The sequence below is a fragment of the Rattus norvegicus genome, chromosome 6, assembly GCF_021556685.1.
Source record: "Rattus norvegicus strain SHRSP/BbbUtx chromosome 6, alternate assembly SHRSP_T2T, whole genome shotgun sequence".
Classification (NCBI taxonomy): Eukaryota; Metazoa; Chordata; class Mammalia; order Rodentia; family Muridae; genus Rattus; species Rattus norvegicus.
In genome coordinates, this window is record NC_141539.1 from 52,649,403 (window position 1) to 52,661,429 (window position 12,027).

At 42.0% G+C, this 12,027-nt stretch overlaps 1 protein-coding gene and 1 long non-coding RNA gene across 54 annotated transcripts in view; one reads left to right on the forward strand and one right to left on the reverse strand.

The window, feature by feature from the left end:
* Positions 1-12,027, forward strand: part of Myt1l (myelin transcription factor 1-like) — a 406,515-nt gene that overhangs the window by 240,346 nt on the left and 154,142 nt on the right.
* Positions 1-12,027, reverse strand: part of LOC134479354 (uncharacterized) — a 157,276-nt gene that overhangs the window by 72,236 nt on the left and 73,013 nt on the right. For 4 of the 8 annotated variants that reach the window (XR_015622976.1, XR_015622971.1, XR_015622969.1 and 1 more), the window contains one exon: positions 7,094-7,190. The exons of the other annotated variants lie outside the window; for them this stretch is intronic. This is a non-coding gene — a long non-coding RNA (uncharacterized LOC134479354). The remainder of the gene's footprint in view (positions 1-7,093; positions 7,191-12,027) is intronic. 8 annotated transcript variants of the gene reach the window in all.

Here is a 12,027-nt window from a genome sequence, read left to right on the forward strand (position 1 = left end):
CATCTGTTAAATGTTGTGTCTCTGTCCTTACATTGTATAAGGCCACGTGCATAAGGAGACACACAGGAAGAATTTTTTTGAGAGAACTAAAATGGCTCAGTGGTTAAAGTGCAATGTGAGCATGAGGAACTGAGTGTTTTTAAATCTCAGATCCACATAAGAAGCCAGACGTGGAGGCCCACGCTTAGAAGCTCGGTGCTAAGAGGGCAGAGACACTCCAAGCCCTCAAGTTCACTGGCTGACTTAACTGAATGATGAGTTTCAGATTCAGTGAGAGACCTTGTCTCAAAAAGGGAGGCGGGGGTGGGGGGTACTGAGTGCAACTGAGGGAAGCCATCTGACACTGGCCACTACATTCTATACACATATACATGCATGTACAGATGTACTACAGACCACATGTATATTCATACTTACAAAAAGTACATACATGTATACACATAGAAGGTGAGAGAGAGAAAGAGATGGGGAGAACTTTATGAGAACACTGTATTCTCGGTGGGAAAATCCAAAATTCTTTTAAACTTGATTTTTATTATGCTGTTTTGCGTGCATGGGTATTTTCCTACATGTATGTCATATGCATACCCTAGAAGCCAAAAGAGAGTATCAGTTGCCCTTAGATTGAAATTATAGGCAGTTGTGAGCAGCCCTGTGAGTGCTGGGGATTAAACCTGAACCCTCTAGAAGAGCAACTTAATTGTCGAGCCATTGCTCCAGCCCCAAGAAAAGATCTTAAATTTATGCTGGTCATTTTATAATTTCATAAACTACATGTGGCTCTATTATTGGGTCACAGCTAATGATGGAATGGAGGTACAGCTAGTTACAGTGTGGGGAGATTGTTCTAAGTGAGAATGATTTAGCAGAAGGAGGAATCCAGTGTACAACTCCTTCTTAAAAACATTAGGTGAGTCATTGGGTCAGACTAAGGCTGTGCCTGCATTTGAACAAAGCCATATTTGTACAAATGTCTGTGCATGTAGAGTGACTGCAAGTACCAGCAGGAATTATGGATCAGAGATCAGCATGAGAGTCAGTCATCAGTGACTATGCAGTGGTCTCTGGGTGTCTCTGACTTAACTCTGACAGCATGTTCATAGGTCAGCTATGCAGGCTTGAGTTAAGATTACCTGGAATACCAAATCTGTTCTCCTGGGTATGGTACTATCTTACGTAAGATGCTGAACTCAATTTTTACACAAAGAAATGATGCTTCTCTCCAATGGAAGTCAGCACCCACTCTTGTACATGAATAAAATGATGTCCATCCAAACCAAACTGTTTGCTGTCTGACACCTCTCCCCACTGCTGCTCATCCAGTGATGAGCAGAGAAGAGGACCTGAAGCATTCTCTGTCTGAGGAGTTTCCTATTTTGGGACCAAAAGTAGGCAATACCAAGAATGGTCTTTTCTAGCCTCTGTTAGATATCATTCACTGCAGGGAACATGGACTAAATAGTTTGCAATAGTGTGAGAAATATGACCAATGTGACACAGACAGACTCTGGGAATCAGTATTTACATTTGGACCTCATCCCACTTCCTAGGAGACTCTGTACATACACCAGCTTGGGCAGGCCTCCCTAGAACACCATGACAGGCTTTCTGTCTGTTAGGTACAACAGGAAGAGAGCTGGTTACTAGGGGCTAGCAGCAGGATGGAGAACAAAGAGATGACAGGACCCAGGTTCCTCAAGTTTGAAGGCAGAAATCAAGCAATCAGTTGCCATGCATAATGACTATAGTTAAGAATAACATGCATATTTATAAATTGCTTAAAGAATAGGTTTCTAACATGCTTACCACACACAAAAAAGTAGTGAGTCATCAAGGTGTTAAGTATGTCTTAACTTGTTTGGTTGGATATTCTACATAGGTCAAAACACCACATATGCCCCATAGATATACACAATAACAATCTACTATTTCAAAATACATTTGTGAGAGCTGGAGAGATGACTCAGTGGTTAAAAGTATTTCCTCTTACAGAGGACTAGACTTCAGTTCCCAGCACCGACATCAGGTGGCTCACAACAACCTGTAATTCTAACCCAACAGACTCCTGAACACATGTTCATGTGCAAACATACACATATACACACATACCTACACATGCATGAATGCATGCACACACTCATACATACACGTTCACATGCACATAAATAAAACTTTGAAACTTTATAAAAAGAAACAAGCTTGTTTAAGAAGCTAAACATTCCTCTCAGAATCCTGCTGCCCCACAAACTTTTTTGAGGGCTGTGGCAGCTCTCTGTCATGGCTACTGCCAGAGACTGACTCAGGGTCTTTGTATTCTCTACAGTTGTGGGTCTTGTTACTAGGGGCTGGCAGTAGGATGTTTCTGTTTGTTTCTCCTCCTTGTGCATCAGCAAAGTATTGAAGAGACACACTGTGTACCAGGCTCTTCCTATAATTCCAAGAAATGATCAACTATGTGCTCTGCCATAGGCTTATTTGGTATCTGAGGGGTGGAAGACAAAGGTAAATATGAAAGCAAAATCTCCTTGTTATCTCAAAGGTTCTGTGTATCAAGAGGGGTTGGCATGTGTACAGTCTGTGTTATTAACCTTAGTGAAGCTTGCCCCAATAGTTTCCACATGAAAAAGAAACCCTCATGTGTGGCTTTGTGTACATGATGGAGATATACATTATTCTATCATTAATAATGGTACACAAAATAGAATACATACAAAATAACATACATCTGTTATAACTTGGGTTACATTGTTCTTAGCACGTTTTGTAGAAATGGCCACTTGCATTCATTCCTTAGCTGTCCAGACCTTTGGAGAATGTACACAGCCTCAGCACAGGAGAGAAGAGAGATGCAATGGCTCCCCCAGGCCCAGTGAACTGGCCTTCATTATTCAACACCTTTCCAACCATAGTAGGCTTTGTTCCAGTGTATCAAATTCACCTCACAAAATACCCATCTCAGCTCAGAGCAGGTCACTTGGGTGTGTCTGCATTGAGCAATGGTCCTTCTCACCTTCCTACTTAAGACTGTTACTTCTCATAGATACTGGACCAGATCAGATAGAGTGTGAACACAACATAGTTTATCCTCCCAGATGCCCAGGATGTGCTGGACTTGTGTTGGTAATGCCTTTACCTGAGATTTTAGTGACATGAGCCAACCTCCTGCCTGGCCCAGCTCCTGGCCCTGTGATCTGCCTGTCCTACCACACTTAGCCACTGACTGAAGAAAAAGAAAAGAAAATCTGTCATTAAGGACTTCATGGGCTCAGCAGCCCCCCTCAGCACTTCTGAATGAGGCCCCATTCTCAATTAGCCACAAGAGATACAATATGCCAGAGTTAGCAAGAAAACGCTGAACATTTATGGAAGACCCAAAGCTTCGAAAATGTGTTCTGCAGAACCTTTACCCAAAGTGTTAAAATTATGGTGCAGAAAGAAAAAGTGAGGTCGGCAGCTTATCTTGAATGGTAACACATGTTATTCATTTTAGTAGAGGACTTTTCAGCCTTAGAGATGATATTGCATCATTCATTTCCAGGAGAGTCATATAAACTCTTCTGTGTTTGTATTTGAACATAAAACTGAGTTTCCTGAGAATATCCTGTGATTCCAAAGTTCTAAAGAACAATCGTGAAAAATGCACGCAGGCATTTCTGGGAGTTCTGATTTGAGCTACTTAGACATAATATGCCCTTGAGAAGTCAGTCATGAGCACAGCTGAGATACCTGCTCGGAATACAGACTGGCTTAGAGCCGTGTCCAAATCCCAGATCTGCATTCTGATGGCAGGTATTTCCTGCAGCACTTTCCATTAACTTCACCCTGGGAACTTCTCAGAGTCAGAGCTAAACCCACACGAGGAGCAGAGGAAAGCATGGCCACATTCAAAGAGGAATGCCAACATGCTATAAAAATGTGCAGTGGCTCTCTGCTTCCTGACTGGCACATAGTCAACTGTCTTGTATTTCTACACATGCTTCTGCCCCCATGATCTGCCAAAGCACACTGGGTCAAACATCCATGGCCTAAGTCCTCTGCAATGCTGACCTTTCCCTTGTAAGTGGTACAACACCCAGATGCACAGTTGTTAATCCTTTGGAACTGGTATGCAGGAAGAATCTAAAACAACTGGAAACACAAACTGAAAGGCACTAGGATGCCACACATGCCTGTGCCTTAATGGACTGTTGTGCTGGGTGTTTGGTAGTAGAGAATACTGGCAGACACAGTGAGGACTGCACTCAGAAAAATTCAGCTGAGAACAGGGATTATGTTGAGAATCTGACTAGCAGCTACGCAAGGTACAGTCTGGCAAAGGATTTTTACCTGTGTCCTAAAATCTTCGAGAAAGCTGATTATAAAGGTAATAGAATCATTAATTTGGTGGAGAAATTTTTAAGAAAACACATGTCGATTATGGTGAGTTATTTCTAGTTGCTTTTAGCCATATTTTTAGTGAGACTCAGGAGCTGAAAAAAATCTAACAGAAGGATCTGAAAAGCATTCAGTCTAGCGAGAAAAGGTGTTGAAAAATTGGGGATGGAGAAGGTTTGATTATTAAAGTTACTAGGACCATTCAAGGCATTCTAGCACTTTGCTTTGGAACAGTAGAAAAGATGCTTCAGAGGCATCTCAGGAGCCAGTCAGACTCCATCCATGATGGACTCAAGGGTAGTACAAAGAACAGAGAAGAATGATCTTCCAGGACTTTCTGCTCATATGAGGCCATTTAGAGAAATGTTGTTCTGGCTATGGCCACTCACACACTCCCATGCTGCTGGTACAGGGAAGCCCAAATATCATCTGAGCTAGTCACAAACACTGGCATCATCCATATGATGCTGAGTCTGAAGACAAGGTGATGAAGGCTTCCACCAATATCACAAAGGAAGGCATTGAGGGCCAGGCAATGTGCAGCAGGGTCAGAGACCCTTCAGGCAGAATGTCAGAAAGTAACTCAAAAGGTTAAAGCCCAAACTCTGGTGAAGACCCCAGGATACTAGACATTATAGAAACATAAAATATCTGCCAAGAAGATTCACAGGTATCGAGTGGAGCTATCCTAAGACAGAGGCCATATGGTCTGCAAATGGCAAAGCCATTAGTAACAAGCATATCCAAGCCTGCCACAGCTCACATCATGATACCATATGTCCCACGTTCTAGGCATGAAGCTACAATATCTTGTGTTTGTCCTGCTGAGTTTCAATTTCACATTGTTCTTACTCTTCCTCAACATGTTCCTAAACCTCCCCCTTTTGGAATTTGACTGTTTTATACCATTGCATATTGGAAATATTTAATTAAATTTTTTTTTACAAGCTCTCTCAGCTACAAGTTTGCCTTGAGTCTCAAAAGGGACTTGAAATTTAGACTTGTGAACAATGTTGGCACTGTTTCCATTGGGGATTCTTGGAGATGGGCTAAATGCATATGACATTTTGAGATGCCCATGAGTGTTTTGGAGACAGGGGAAAGAACTTATGGTTAGAATATGAAATGCAACCCTCAGTCTTATGTCTTGAACACTTGATTCCAAGTAACTGAAACTATTTTGGGAGGTTCTAGAAACCTTGAGAATCAAGACCTACCTAAAGGAAGTAGATCATGTGTGTGTGTGTGTGTGTGTGTGTGTGTGTGTGTGTGTGTGTGTCTGTCTGTCTGTCTGTCTGTCAGTCTGTCTGTCTTTAAAGGTCACACTGAGTTCTAGTGTCTGCCTCTGTTATCTTTGTCTCTCCCTATCTCTCCATTCACTCTCTCTTAACCCTCCTCTCTTTCATTTCTTGTTGATCATACAGTCAGTAGCCTTCTCTACCTGGACACACTCCCACTATCATGTTCATAATACCATCATGTCAAGTCACTATGGATTGAACTCTCTGAGATCATGAGCCAAAATAAAACTTTTCTTACAGATGTGGCCAACATTTTGGTACATACCCATAATCCAAGTATTTAGGAAATAGAGTCAGAAGGATTGTGAACTCTAAGCCAACCTGGTCTGCAGTGTGAATTCTACTGACTGAATTTCAAGGTGAATGGGCTGGCCAAGTTACATAGCAAGCAAGATACCAGGAAGACAGAAGGCAGGAGGATGGGCAAGGGGGAATAGTGTAGAAAGAGAGAGAATGAAAAAATGGAGCATAGAGAGAAGAACAGGGTTAGCAGCAGAAACGACTAATGGTGTCCAACCTGTTTTTATTGAGTCACAGTTGAATACAGATGCTCAAAGCATGAACCTTAGGGAGGCATTTCATACTGAAATCATAAGTTCTTCCCCCTGGCTCCCAAGTATGTGTGGCCACCTCAGAATGCCTCTGCATTTAGCCTGTCTCCAAAAATTCCCCAACTCCTAACAGATTCAACATTGTACATAAGTACTCATTCAAAGCATCAAGACAAAAATCGTAGTTAATAAATAATCTGTTTTTATGGTTATAATTTAGTATTGTCCAGAATATGTTCAATATTTGGACCTGCATCAAAAATAATAGCATTGTTAACATCAGATCCTGAAGAAAGTTTGGAAGCAAAAAAAAGGATATTCTAAAATCTAACCTCTGTATGGCAGATACCATCAACATTTGTCTTTACTTCCTGCAAATTTATGCACTGTGAGTTTGGGTTATATTCATATTATAATTTTTGAACCCTGATAGTCTCTTCAAAATTGTATCATAAGCATTTACAATTTGCTGTTGTAAGAGTTTCCATGAGAAGTCACAACGAAGCATCCATTTACCCTCAAAATGAAAGAGTACTAACAGACTAAAGAAAAGACTATATCCAAGTCCAGGTTGTTGAAGCAGGAAGGGGTTACTTACCACAATGTAAGTTACTCAAAGACACCTGTACCACTCAAAAGCCATGCCAACACATGTGCAATTCTGTACTAGAGGGATAGCCCTAAGCTAGGCTTCTACATCCTATATAGTCCAGCACCCTCAGATCACAGGGGTAATCCTAGCGCAGGATTACATATAACTGAAGGGCAGAAGAGAGTGGCAACTAGGATCTCAGTTAAGATCTTGTAATCCTCCAGCCTCTGCCTAAGGGAGGATATTAAAAAACGTTCATTATCTTTTCAACATACCTATCAGCTGTATGATCCCTATTGTGATGATTGTGGGACGAGGTCTTCTGTAGATCTGCAGCTCCTTAGCATCATTGTGAGGATGGTCATGTCATGCCTGAAAGAAACAACTCCATGGTGTCACTCACCAGAGTCCTAATTTATACAGATATGGAAAACTGGTGATTCTTGGGCACTGGTTATATACTGGGTATTTGCTGTCACTTCATTTGACACACCCAGCAGTCTAGCAGGAGGATGTTTGTGGTAACCGGAATGAGATTTCTCTTCTGTAGGCTCATATTTAAACACTTGGTTCAGAGTTGGTTGTTTTAGGGGGTTATGGAACTTACAGGATGAAGAGCTTACTGGAAGAGCTGGTGGAAGAAGGGCTTGCTGTCACAGAGGTCAGGCTTTAAGAGTTACAACCTCACCCACCTTCTAGTCCCCTCCCCTCCCCCTCTGCTTTCTCTGTATGGCTGAAGAGTGATATCTCGGCTCCTTGTTCTGAATACCTGCTGCCATGGCTCCCCTGCCATTATGGACTCTCCTAAAACTGTGAGCCAAGATAACGCTCTCTTCTCCACGTTGCTTTTGGTCATGGTGTTTTACCACAGCAACAAAATTAGCTAATACCAAAATTGGTACCAAAAATAGGAGTAATGCTATGAAGAACATGATCATGCTGTTTAATAGAGGGCTGTGGAAGACTTTGGAACTCTGAAGCAGAAGAGCAGTGAATGATGTAAGCAGAGCTGAATGGGCCATGGTAGTAAGCTCCTGGAAGAGGGTTCCATGAGTAATATAAGACTGTGGAGTCCTAGTTACAGATCAAAAGATTCCAGAAGGAAACTAAACAATATATTAGCAAATGGAATCGAGGTCATTCATATAATATTTGAACAAAAATAAAAAATAAAAAAATAAAAACTTAGCTGCTTTCCATCTATATCCTAAGAACTTGCCTGGGGCTAGTGGATTCAATTCTTTAGCAAAGGAAATTTTAAGACAGCATAATGTTGAGTATGAGGAATGGTTATTGCTTAGTATTATTATGTAGGTCTATGATGAGTAAAAGCAAGCGAGGCAAAAAAAATACAAAATTAGTTTGGAAGGGAAAAAGGAGTACTAGAAAGCTTAATCTTCCAGCCAAGGCCTACAGTGAATGAGAAAATGTTACTGTTAGGAGACTAGCACCATTAAGGAGAGGCCTCCTGCTCTGGAACAAGCGAAGAGTGCCCTGAAAGACCCTGCTCCGCTAAACTTTCAACTTGTCAGAGGCCCTAGGAATAAATTGCTTCAATATATGAAATCTGCTGCTAATTTTGGTCAACAAGAGGAAGGGTTCATCCCAAGTTGTCAGCTAAACTTGGCAGTGTCAAGGTTGAAGGGTTAATGAGTGATAGGGTTATGGATTCTTCTTCCACAGTTTCACAGAGCTGCTGAAGCCAGGCAATACTAGTCACTGTAAAAAGGCTCTGAGAAGCCATTGCATGAGACTGCAACAGTAAGTTCTGTGTCCCAATGAATACTGCAAGATATTTGAGATGCTAATGCCTTAAGACTACTGCCATGGAGTGCTTAATACAGGAGTGAAACAAAGCTGGAGAAGAGCCATCTAAATCCCTTTAAACTAAACCCAGCCCCTAGTCGTGGACTTGATGTTTGCCTTGCAGGTTTTAGTCTTACTTAGGTCCAATATTGCCTCACTGTGGCCTCATTCCTTTCTTTTGTAATGGAATGTATATCCTGTGCCACTGCATGTTAGAAGTGTTTGATTTACTTCTTACTTTTACAAAGGGTCAGTTTAGACAGTTCCTTGAGTCTCAGATGGACTGTTAAAAACATGGGAACCTCTGAAAATTGGTCATTTTGCTTCATGAGATGATCATGAGCTTATGGGTAACCATGGAATGCAATAGTTTAAGAGGAAGGCCTTCATAGGCTCAGATATTTGAACACCAGTTTCCAGTTGGCGGAACTGTTTGGGGAGGTTATGAAACTTTCAGGATATGCAATCTCGCTGGAGAAAGTACGTCTCCAGCAGTGGGAGTTGATACCCTAACTCTCATCCCATTTCCAGTTCTCTACCTTCTCTCTCTTTGTGTTTGAAGACGTGATTTCTCAGCTTTTTGCTTCAACTGCCTGTGGCCATGAATCCCCTAACAAAATGGACTCTGCCACTGGAACCATAGTCCCAAATAAACACCTTCTTCCACAATTTGCTTGTGGTTATAGTGTTTTAATCACATCAACAAGAAGTAACTAATACAGTATTTCTTTCCCATATACTACAAAGGGGGAGAGATCTGAGCCTGAGCAATAAGGACAAAGTAGGTCTCAAGCCACATCTTGAAATAATATCATAAGTAAAATAAAAAGCAAAGTCAATATTCTTGGCCTTTATGCTGGGGCAGGTTTGGCTTGTGGCCTATAGCCTGCCCCAAATTTGGTGTTTGGTTGTATTCAATTTCCATCTCTTGAATTTTTTTTTGAAAAGCTGAGATGTCAGAGTGCTTTAGGTAAGAATGTGGTCTACTCCAGATGAACTCTGGAGTAGCTCCAACTCCCAGAAGTCCATGAGTAAAGAATAGCCTAGGTTGTGTCTCCATATACTGCAAGTGCTGCATGAAGCCCCAGTTGATCCAAGCTACCTGCCTGTCTTCGAGGGGAGACAAAGACCTTTGACCTAATTTGTCTACAGGACTTCAAGGTCATCTACTTTAAAATTTGCTTTCAATAAATAATGGCTTTTACAGACTTGCTCCATTTCCAGTTCTCTCTCTCTCTCTCTCTCTCTCTCTCTCTCTCTCTCTCTCTCTCTCTCTCTCTCTTCTCTCCCTCTCCTTCCCCCTCCTCTCTCCTTTCTCTGTGTGTTGGAAGATGTAATCCTTCAGGTTCCTGCTCCAGCCTCCTATGGCAATGCTTCCTCCACCATTATGGACTCTGACCCCATGAGGCCAGATCCATTTGCAAAGAACTAGGACCAGCTTCCATGGGCTTTTCCTTAGTCCTTTAGGCTAAGAAACGGTACCTGAGGATGTTAGGGAGTCTAGGCCCCTTACATCCTAAAGCACTTGACACTCACCTCTTGTTTTTCATGTAATCTAAATAAACACAGATAGGTGTGCTTATTATATAATATAATACATGTATATATTTTATTATTTCTATTTTTTCTTCTTCTTTTCCTCCTCTTCCTCCTCCTCCTTTTTCCTGTCCTCCAGTAGCCAGTTTCTTTCAGACTCTTGACTATAAGAATTGTTTTTATCTTCCATTGTCAGCCAAATGTCCCATTCATGTTTTCCAGATTCCACAGCATCTGTTTCACAGACAAGCAGCCACACGGAGCTGTGACAGACTAGACACTGGTTCATTTGCTGCTAGGAATCTTATATCTACAGAATACGTCTAGGATGGCAGCTATAAATCTGAGAACCTAGAGCATGGGGCCAAGCACTGTGAAGCTTTGCTCAACATAGGAAAGGCATGATCTCTGCCCACATCCCTGGGTCCTCAGTGTACATCTCACGATTCCCATCCTCAGTCTTCTTCCTTGCCTCCTATCATGTCTCTCAGAACCTCTCTTGAAGCACAAAGTGTCTGTGCTGTTATCTCCTCTTCATGAGACCATGAGGACAGTGACTTCCTTAAGACACAAACTACCTGACATGGGCCAAGTTCACACCACCAGCAACCAAGTGGATCATGGGAACTGTTCCCTACCAGGTTACAGATGAACTAGAATAATGGTAATGGCAACTCTCCCTTCTAAGTAGATGTTTCTCTGAAAGAAACAGCTAGTGGTACATCTGACCATGCTGCCAGCCCACATAGGTAGAGCTCTTTGCTTGACTTGTCTGACAACATGGCACTTTGTGGAGTCACAAGTTATCAGTGCCTGGATCTTAGCTGTGCTGGGTGCTAGTATGTGATCTGGTGTGATAATGTGACATCTGCTCAAGATGGAGGAATGGATAGAACAATTAATAATGTAGCACAAGAACAAACCTGGATACCAGGACATAGAAATTGTCATGGTATTGTATATTAGGGATGCTATTCTTGGCTACTTGTGGTCATTCCCAGAGGTATCCAGGTAGGTCCTGTGCAGATCTCAGCAGATCAGTGAGTACAGGTCTAGAGAAGGTCACCAGCTCCTAGAGTCCACTACTTTCCTCCTGCTTTAGTTTAAAAGCACAATGACAGCAGGTGATAGTAGCTTTCCAGTGTGCACACTTCCTGTGAGAATCAAATGTTATCATGGTATTGGTTAATCAACATTCACCAGCTTGTCCCTTGCCATTATGCCACACCTTTATAACAGAACACAAACATCATTGGAAGTGAAATTCCTGAGGATGCTGTTGCACCAGGACCAACACTACCCTAAAACATTTTAGTTTTAAGTAAACCTAAAACAGTTTTGGTTTTAAGACTGTCAACTCCAAATTATCTAATATTCTTTCATCCAGATTTCTTATTGACCTTCTAATCTTCTAAATTCTGACTGCCTAAAGCTACACTGTCTACTGTCCTCAGCTGAGAATGACCTCCTCCATGCTCCTATCTCCTCCCCTTCAAGGGAAATCCAAGCATATCTTCCTGTGCTGGGGCTCCATCCACTGCAGCTTCTCACCCTGGCCTCCCAGCTCTAAGTCTCTCATAGTTTCCTTCTTTAGCCTTTGGCGGAGTCCTACCTCAATGGCTGTACTAGTGCTTTGAATTGCAGGCTAAGGAGGCTATAAATATGAGAAAGTCCAGCACCTGTTCTGGCCTAGGAGACATGGGGAAGAGTCCTTCCAGTGGGGCTATCTGCTACCCCTAAGGTCTATTCATCCTTTCTGTGCCTTGATCAGTGGTTGACGGTTCAACAGAGTTTCTATAGTACCTAAACTTCCCCCAGAATGAGAGAGAGCCTTTTGGCAGTGGGGTAGATTATCATTTTTACTCAG